Below are 9,964 nucleotides of genomic sequence, written 5' to 3' on the forward strand. Positions count from 1 at the left end.
TGCCATCATGTACTGAGAGATAGGCGCCAAGAACTGCAGAAGGTTTTCCTTGTCTCTAAAGAATCATTCCAAAAAGGTTCATGGTCATTACTGGCTATTACCGAGGTAAACTAAAGATTCGTAGGGTGGAGAAGAATTGCAAATTAAATTTGCAGTATTTTCAGTAGCAGATCATGAGGCCGATCTACGAGCATGAGATTCCAAGAATGCACGGAAATGACGCAAATCTGGTGCGCATTCACATGGACCAGACTTCGTCACATACCTCACGATCGTTCTTCGCATTCTACAAGGAGATGAAGGAAGCAAGTGGTACACAGTTGATACCTTTCAATGAGGTGCCTGTTAAATCTCCAGATGCAAATCCTGTGGACTATTGTGAATTTGATTGCTGAAATGGGCTTTGGGAAAACGGCGGGTGACAACAGGGGAAGGACTTTGGAAAGCTGTGCAAAGGGAATGGGACAAGATTCAACTCCCAGTTATTCAGAGAAGCCCATTACACTGCAGATAACGCTGTCCGGCTATTGTTAGGAAACAAGGGAAACATATCGAGGACTTACGGACCTGGCGTCATGGATTCTTCTAAATGTTTATGTAAGTCCAAATTGACCAAATCTAGACTGAACTACCTCATAGTCATATGTGCTGTAAATAGCACTAAATTGAACGCGTATTATTAGAAGAAAACCACGCTGTACTAGTAATTATTTCTAACGAAATTGCAGATAAAGTCAATTAACTTTACTCGTATCCTACCAAACCTAACTATCTCTGTAAACTTTAGGATACCTGTAATATACAATATTGAATATTCTAAACTTAAGTAGTGGAATCATTTCTGTGTGATTTAAGCAATGAGCAATTCGTGAGATACTTGCCAGAAAATAATTTGTTAGTTTGGTAGAAACGATTGCACAGATTTCTTAAAATCGCGAACACATGCAAGAGTAAAAGTTAATAGTAAATATACATGATAAATGTTAAAAAGATATATTACGAACAGAAAATTCATCATGAGGAACAATTTCTTGCCATTTCCTCTTACCAGTAAAATACATAATGTTATCATAGTGCTTCACTCTACTCCAAAGACTATCCATTGTATATATTCTGTAATAATATAGTTTCTCTAAAATAATGAAATAGCTCAATATTTTATAAAGTGTACAACGTTTTTCCTTTGATAGATGAAAGAAGATGAAAGTATAATAATCATAAAACAAAACAATTCGAGATTTCAACTCATCTATACGTTTTGGAGTTAACACGTAACGAAAACATGGTTATTTCGACATTTTTCGTCTGTTTATCATTCATCTGTTTGTCCTGATGAACATTTGACAGAAGTCATGATTAATATACAGAGGAAAATAGTAAACGTAAGATTTTTATATGATTCTTAGGAAATTATTTTTTTTATTTCCTTCTTTGACCTAAAATTAAGGATAATTTGTGCAGGTTTAAACACAAGATATGCAATATTCTCAGGGACGGCTCGAACGACTTTGCTTGCACTTTATAGTCCATTCTTTGAATCAACCAATAATGTGCGTGGTATAAGCCAATCAGTGGAAAATAGAGAATATGGTACTTTATTCTAAGGTACTAATATCTTGACAATTTTCTCAAAAACTACTAAGATAATTTAGTTAATATAATACATAAATAGCTATTTTATTTGTAACATAATAATATGACATAACTAATCTGTATTCAAAATGTAGAAAGAAAATCAATTACCATTTTCTTACTATTTTCTAGAAAACAAATAAGGTTATTTTATATTCTCATTTCGTAAAGAAATAATTCATCAATAAATCTATGGCGTTGCGTAAATTACTCCTTACGAATAAATTTGCAAAACGTATGCTACTCTTGAGGTAATTTTACTTTCAGAATTACTTTCTCCAAATTTCTCAAACAAATGTGTTATTAATATTCCTGTAATATTTCAAAACCAATATTTACGAACATGTTTTCTGTTGCAGAGATTTTTTATCCGTTTTGTCAAATACAACTTTGCAATTTTAATATTTTTATATTATGTTGCAAAATAACTGTAAAACGCACAGAAAGTGATTTACACCACTGAATCAAAAAGTTCTCTTCAACTTTCACTAATGGATATGGTTTCAGACCTACAAATTACCGAAGGCGTAGGAAAATTACTTTCGGACGCCAAAAATTGTTGTAAAATCTCCAACGTACAGAGTACTGGTAAAGATGAGCATAAGACCTCACACCTGCTCTATTTAAATATGCATGCTTTCTTCGCCGAACTTTACAATCCGTAGTGCAAGGGATTTCTGAAATGAAATTGGGGATTCCTGGCTAATCTGCCAATTAAAGCTTGGTCTAGGTAAATCTGAATGGATAGGATTCCTACCTTTAACAATAACTCGTGTGCATGAAGTTGATATCTGAAATAAAACAAAATGGCGGATACAAGATGCAAGTTATGTGTGGTTGGATAACCACAAAGTAGGAATGATCGTCAAGAGTGACGTTCTGAGTATTAAGTGTATTACATGTGAAGACGAATAGTCTTGAAAAACGTCTGCTTTCTTGATAGAGTAAGAACACGGGGTCTGTCTGTTGCACAAGTTTGGAAACACGGCATGAGAACTGGCCAGAAATGTACTCTACTAATCTTGAGTTCAAGGACTACATGTAAGGAGAACTACTGGGGTAGTATTACATAATTCAAACAAAGGTAAATAACTACAACTACTACCATTATATATGGACCCCATTTCGGTACAACGTAAAGTAGTACAATTGTATCCATATCGCACGTCGTCTGGGATATTATCGCACAATTGAAACATAGGAAAATGTCTATCTATCGTGTTTGTATCATGCATGCTCCAAATTCTGACACGCATTAAAAAGTAACAGACCATCATGCTGACTTACTCGGAGACAATAACTTGCATCGTAATAAAAATTCTGGCATTGACGGATTCCGACTGTTTTGCTTTGCACTTACATAACGTCACGCATGCGTCCACTAAGTTGATGCAAATTCTTAAGGAACAATGGAGTACGTTATCAAGGTAGAATAGTCCTTTGGCGCAATTCAAGAGCACATAAAAGCCAGATCAAATTCGGAGCATCGCACCAACGAACAATGAGAACGAGCATGTGTAGAAACAGTCTTCAAGTGTCTCCTCGTTGTAGATACGAAACCATTCTTCCGCCTGTAGAGGCACTTTCGTTGCCACATTCCTTCAAGTGTTCTCAGGCTACACTGATTGCATAGCGTCATTTTCGGATACAGTTCTTCAACCCTATTTTTATATTTTTTCGCCTTTGGGGTCGGTATTTTCGTGGTTGTAGTTTCATACCAAGATGTCATAGAGTCATGTTGACACAACAGTACACCTGTCTCTGGTATGACTTCCCACGGCAATCACAACTGATAAAGATGGTGATGATATGAGGGTGTTCTATGATTCTAACCTTCTTCGGTAAGATGAAACTCGATACTAATGACGTCCTCCCAATTCATGTTAAATCCGAACCGCTTGTATTTTAGCCGGACAACGGAGCGGGCACTATTTAATTACACGCAAGACATGTGAGACGAAACGAAAGAAATAAACCATGTCTAGTTTTTTGTTTAGTTTGTTCACATCACTTGTTGATTGTTTCCTTGATACTAACATGACCTACGTGTCAGCATTGCAAGCATCAGCCTACGGGGACTTTCTAACAGGATAGGGTGCTGGGCTGTGGGAACAAGATACGACGACAGACAGAACAATAAATTAAAACTAGCAATTGTACGACATCAATTATTGTAACCGGAATAGGATTGCGACATGTGCCACACAAGGAATGTGTTATATTTACTTTCACTTCACCGGTCATTTCTAAATAGCGTAGGTACACATGGCTTCAAGGTAAAATAACTACCTGATATTTGCCTTGTTCGCAATGCAATTCCTTTCATGTTATTGATATTACTACTTACATTTCCGTCGCTTTGAACTCACGTTTACTAGGGTTCAATTTCTGGACTCACGCTTGTGAGTCGCTCTGTTTGATGCGTTATACTCTCTGAACACAGTAGATTTCTTCCTAGATTTATCATCTACAAATTTGATACATTTAATATTTAGAACATCCCTGTTAGCCTTCATCCGTACTTTGTGATTATGCAATCACACACAACGAACATTCAATTGTACGTCATTTTGTATTTCATGAAGATATCGACTTACTACACACGATTTATTATTACTTGGTACATGCCCTGCCTAGCTGAGTCTCGTAGACTTGATGACCCTAACAATCCTTGGTAAACAGTATAAGTTATTCACTTCCTTGTAATGAAGTTTCCACCATACCCGTTTCTCTTGGGTCCGAATATTCCTCTCAGAGTTTTGCTCTCGAAAACTTTCAGTCTATTTCCTTCCCTCTGAGTAAGGGACCCATGTTTTCCAACCATACGGAATAACAGTCATTATTATCGTCTTTTATATATATTTTAAGCTTCAAATTCCTCGACAGAATTTGTGACAAGAGATTTTGTACTGAACAACAACACTAATTCCCTGCTTTTAGTAGACATTTATTTTGTTTGTTGAATATGATTTTCCTCTGTTAAAAGTCATCCTAGATATTTGAAAGTATCCACTTTATCAAAAGTGTTCTATGATATTTTAACGCATCCACAATACGACGTATTACGGTCAAAACGCTCTTCCTTGTTTTTAGTTTTCTCTGCATTTACTTCTAAAAACATGTCCAAGCAAGTGTCTAATAAGATTCTTGTATTTCTCTCTATTGTTCTCATATTGTCCCCTACTCAATTTACGTTATCAGCATACGTCACAACCTAGTGAACACCGTTCAACTCTAGAATCTGGTTGTTATGTTTGATTTTCCGCATAGCGTATTCCAGGAGAAAGTTGAATAATAATTGTGATGAGGTATCTCCTTGTTTCAGGCCATTCTTGATGGGAAAGATCGCGGACAAAATTTTTTCTACCTGGACTATACTATGCGATTTATTTAACCATACCTTAAGTAATCTAATTAGCATTTTCGGTATTCCAAATTCTGTAAGAATGTTGTACAATATTTTTCTGCTAACGGAATTGTAAGCCTTTATAATATCAATAGAGGGGCTCGGGCGTAAAACATGGTAACCCACCGACCGAGCGAAATTGAGTTCTGAACTACAATTACCTTGTCTTGGGTGAACGCGTAGGACTGTCATTTCAAATGGTTAAAAATTTCGTCGTTAGATGTTGTAGGTGACTACATAAAGCATGGAAAACCACAACGTGTTTGAAGTAAAACATGGTAAGCCACAATCAATATGGTGGAAATAGAGGACAATATGCCGGCACCCACAGAATATGGAAGTCGATTTGGTGATGTCTAGTGTTGTTGACGATAGCGATGAAAATCCTGAATATATATTCCGGAAATTCTACAAGTTGTAGCAGGAAGAATATCATGATCGTAAGGTACGGAAACGCTACCCAATGTGCAAGCAATTACACATTGATGGGATATCAAGTTTTACGTCAAAATGGGCTTTGTTTCTGTTAAAAAAATAAATTACCCTTGTTATCAGCAGCCTGATTTCCGTGTTGATATATTTTAAGTATATAGAATGTTTCCAGTGAAAGGAACATACATCGTTATTTTTTTTTATCGAGCTGCATTTGTCTTGTAGTGGGATTGTGCTTTACCATGTTTTACATGCAATGAATATGTAATGACTTATAATGCACCTTGTAGTCTTGTACATACAGTGATAGATTCCAGTCGGTTTTACAAATTTCCCCAGTCATCGGCCACAAAATATGGCTAGCAATACAGATTTTGCATGTATAGAAAACTGTGCCAAACGTCAAAGTCACTATCAAAATATGTACAGCATAAGCAATGGTTGAGTTGAGTTGATTTTGAGTTTAACGTCCCTTTCAGCAGTGAGGCTATATGAGATGCGACCTATCGATTAACATGGAATCCGAACCACATGATCTCACGAAGCCAGGTCTCTTCCCATGCATTGGATTGAAGTGATAAAGAAACTCATTTATTGTCACTGAAATGACAACGAAATACTTCTTTCAAACATCTCACCTAAAACAAGCCAAATAAAAGAAGAGCCACACGGACAGAGGTAAATGTCTCCAAAGGTTCACGTTTTGTCATTCGGAACCGTACGTACTCTTCGTTAGTTACCCGTGCAATCCCGATGTTGGGGAAAGACTGAATCTACGGAAGAAAGAAAGAAACTGTTGGATTTACAGGAACTTCTCCGCAACAAAAATACACCACACGGAGACTTATCGGTAACACAAAGTAACATGCCATAAAGGATTACCTCCAGTGTACAGTGATTTCTACAAACAGCTAAAATTATCACAAATAATTAAACTTGTTATATTGATGCCTCGAAGTGATTTTGCACCTTAACGGACTTCCTCAAATGTAAGTAGTAATATTATTCAAGTAATATACTTGTGTGGTACACTTTTGTTCATTTCTGTAAAACCTGATTAGCCACGTTTTACACTCGAGCGTACTGTTACAGATGTGTCACAGTGGGCATTAGCAGCAAAACACCATTGTATGCAATATAAAGAAGTAAAATCCCAATGTTACATATATGTAACGCGGGGTATTATAGGGTTAAAGCAAGAAGGGATTTAAATTTTTTTTTCATTGCAAATAATATTAAGTTTAAACATCATAACTTGAAAGGAGATATACTCAATGTTATTTCATGTTTGTATTATTTTATTTTTATGTTTACTTTTAAATACAGATCTACACAAAAATTAAAATGCGGTTCTTTCGAAATCTCACTTTTGTGGGTTATCAAGTTTTACGCACGAACTTAGTTGATGTACCGGGGTATTGTATTGTAATGCCCCTATATAATCTGACTAGAATTGTAATATTAGTGTATCTTACAAGACACTTCTTGTAACAAATTGTAGTTTGCAACCCTGTAGAAACATCATGCTCGCGTTCGCGCGCAGGGAATTCTGGGTACCCGGCAAGAAGATGGAAGGATAGTAGGACGTGGTGATACTTACTCATCAACCCATTTTCGGTATATCTTTGTTCATGGTGCTCATCTGCATTTCAGATGATGGTTTAACTCCCGTTGTGTTACGTAGAACATTTTACGATAGTTAGTCTTTGTGATCAACATAAATTGAAGTAGTATTTGATTGGTGTTGGGACGTGGGCCTTCTCTTTATTCCACCACGTGAGTCGGCATTGTGTGGAAATTTGTCCTGTTTTGTACAGAGGTTTCATGGAAGCATAGTCTCGCATCTGTTGTGTTATTTGTGGAGTGAATTTGTCATTATGTCAGTAATGGCATATAAACTCTGTTTACAGCATAATTTAAGTCTAGTCATGCATAGTTAAGCTTCTGTCAGCGGCCCCCAACCCATCCACGTCGTCAACTGAGTAACACAATGGCTAAGTTATTCTATCTGCCTTCACCATCAGCCTACATCAATTTTATTCTCAGCGAGGAAAGTCCACGGATCGTTTTGCCAATACAACAGGGACAAGCTAATCCTTGTGAGTGTGTCTTTAGGAAGCAGCCAATGCAGCATGTATAGTAACCAGTCAGTCTGTATATACTCCCTTCATACAGCTATCTAAACATGAACTTATTTCTCAGCAGCTTGGGCTTATGCAGCCGCATAAGCAATCTGAACATTCTAATCCATTTACGTGGAGTGAAGACGAAGATGAAGCAGAATGTCATAATGTGACAAGCTGCCGTGCGCCCTGAATGTATATAATTCCATGCCATTAAGTATTTGATGTATACGTGTATTCTTAGTCGCTTCTTCAATGTGTCTGTTAAAGTAGTCAGGATGGGTTTTTGTATTGATGACCCAAGGTTTGAACTTTCTGTAGATGTTAAGCGGGGATATTACATCATGGAAACTCAGTATGCCGCTACCCTCTCATCTGAATTGCCTAATACTGTCCAGGACGTGGACGTAACACCGGCTTCTTCCTGCCCGGAGAAGATTCTTTACAATGAGGACATTTTCCTACGAGCATATTCCGGCTATGTATAAACAAAAAGGATCAACGTCGTAATAGTGATTCCTTAAGTGGTTCAAGTTTATTATAGCAGATTACATGAGTGATGCATCAGTGTGTATGTCTTTTGCAATGGTTCTTCTCTCCTAGAAGTTTCACTCTTTTGTGTTGTAAATGCTTCTGAAAAATAATGGTGAAGCCTTGTCGTTTAATGTTTGCAAGTAAGGGTAAGTACCTCAAACGTTATTAAGCCTGCCCTCGCAGCTGGCCAGTTTCTCTGCTTTGTACAGAGTTCATAGTCGAATCATCGATGTTTCTAGTGATTCATTTTCATATTGAGTACGAGTTGCACCCGTTGGTGGATATGCACGTACGTTATTTAAATAGTGTTATTTCAGATAATCGTACTTACCTAACATGCGTCTTCATCATGTTTCAAGTGTCTTACGACTGAAACAATGTACAGGGCTATTAATTGTCTTGTGGAATTCTCACTGCCGAGCCACGAGCGTATCTCAGCCATTTAAAGTTTGCTTGTCCACCTAGCATAGGTTGGTTATTCCTGTTGTCCTTTTGTATCATGTTAGCTATTTTCAGCTAACTCAATTCTATACGGAAGTCATAGTGTTCTCTCTCAAGCTCTTTCTTCTTAATCTGTGTCCAAGGTATCCCAGCCGCGTTCTTGTTCTAGTAGAATTCAAGGCACAGAAGATTGATTACATGGGTCTATTATATTATAGTATGTCACAATGTTAATTATAGCCATATTTGGCATTTGTCCACCTACTGTCCACCTACTCTCCACATTATTATGTCCTATATTCACTACGAGTAACTTTAATATAGCCTGATGTTTCTTTCTACAAGGTTGATTTGTCTCTTGCACTAAGTCAGTCATGTATAATGTCTAATGATAATAGCGTCCTATCTAATGATATGTCTACCCGACTAGTCGTGGTTTTTCCAAGTCAGAGTACTCAAGCTAGCTTATTTAAATGTTTTGCTAAAGCCATGGTAAATTAATCAGTGTAATTGAGTGTTTTTGTTATTTTATGTGTGTGTTATTTATACATTTGTTTATCCGATCTGTATGTTTATTCTCTCACTGTACCGTACCAGCATGTTTTGGGTGCATAGATGCACAAGATTGAGAGCCATGTGAATTTCACTTTATTCTACTTTATTTTGAGTACGAAAGCATAACATTGTTTTATTCCTACGCACATAATAGTTACCAAACATTTCATATGTGGAAACTTATAGGTAAATAAATGTTACAACCCATATAATCCCACTCTTTATATTTGGAGAAACCAAACCTCACGAGTGTATCTTTGGTAATTAAGTTTTTGATCTACTATCAGGTAAGGAAATCATGACACAAGAAAAGGGCTGTTCTCTGTACAGGCGGCAGTCTCGCTTAGGTTGGATTCGTTTACCGTTGTAATCTTGTTTTTTTTTTTTTTTTGCATTCTCAGGATTTCTTGATGCAGGTTTATCTTGTATTTGTTGTTGTGTGTTATGTTTTACTTTATTCCTGTGTTCCCAGCAGTTCACAGGTGGCGACCCCTTTCGTATAACTATTAACTCGGTGCTCCGGCACTGAGCGTTAAACTTAGCTGTTGCTTTCCAGGGATTAGGGCCCTCTGGGGCGCTACAGTATTCCCATTTCTTTTCGTGTATTTGGCGAAACGTAAATATTGGGTCGATAGATGATCGATTCGTCTAAATCCCTACTCATAATCCCCAATAATTTAAACGTCGTATGGGGTCGATCTTGTTAAATGAATGTTTGGAAGGATGTTATAGGATGTAGACTGAAAGAGAAATGCCTCGATAACTATTAGTCAGTTTTTTCGCCTTTCTTGTAAATTGGAAAATCAGTGTGTGTGCCTTGTTCTACAATTCTTTGCCTCCT

This window comes from Thermobia domestica, chromosome 9 (assembly GCF_964235325.1).
Source record: "Thermobia domestica chromosome 9, izTheDome1.hap1.1, whole genome shotgun sequence".
Lineage (NCBI taxonomy): Eukaryota > Metazoa > Arthropoda > Insecta > Zygentoma > Lepismatidae > Thermobia > Thermobia domestica.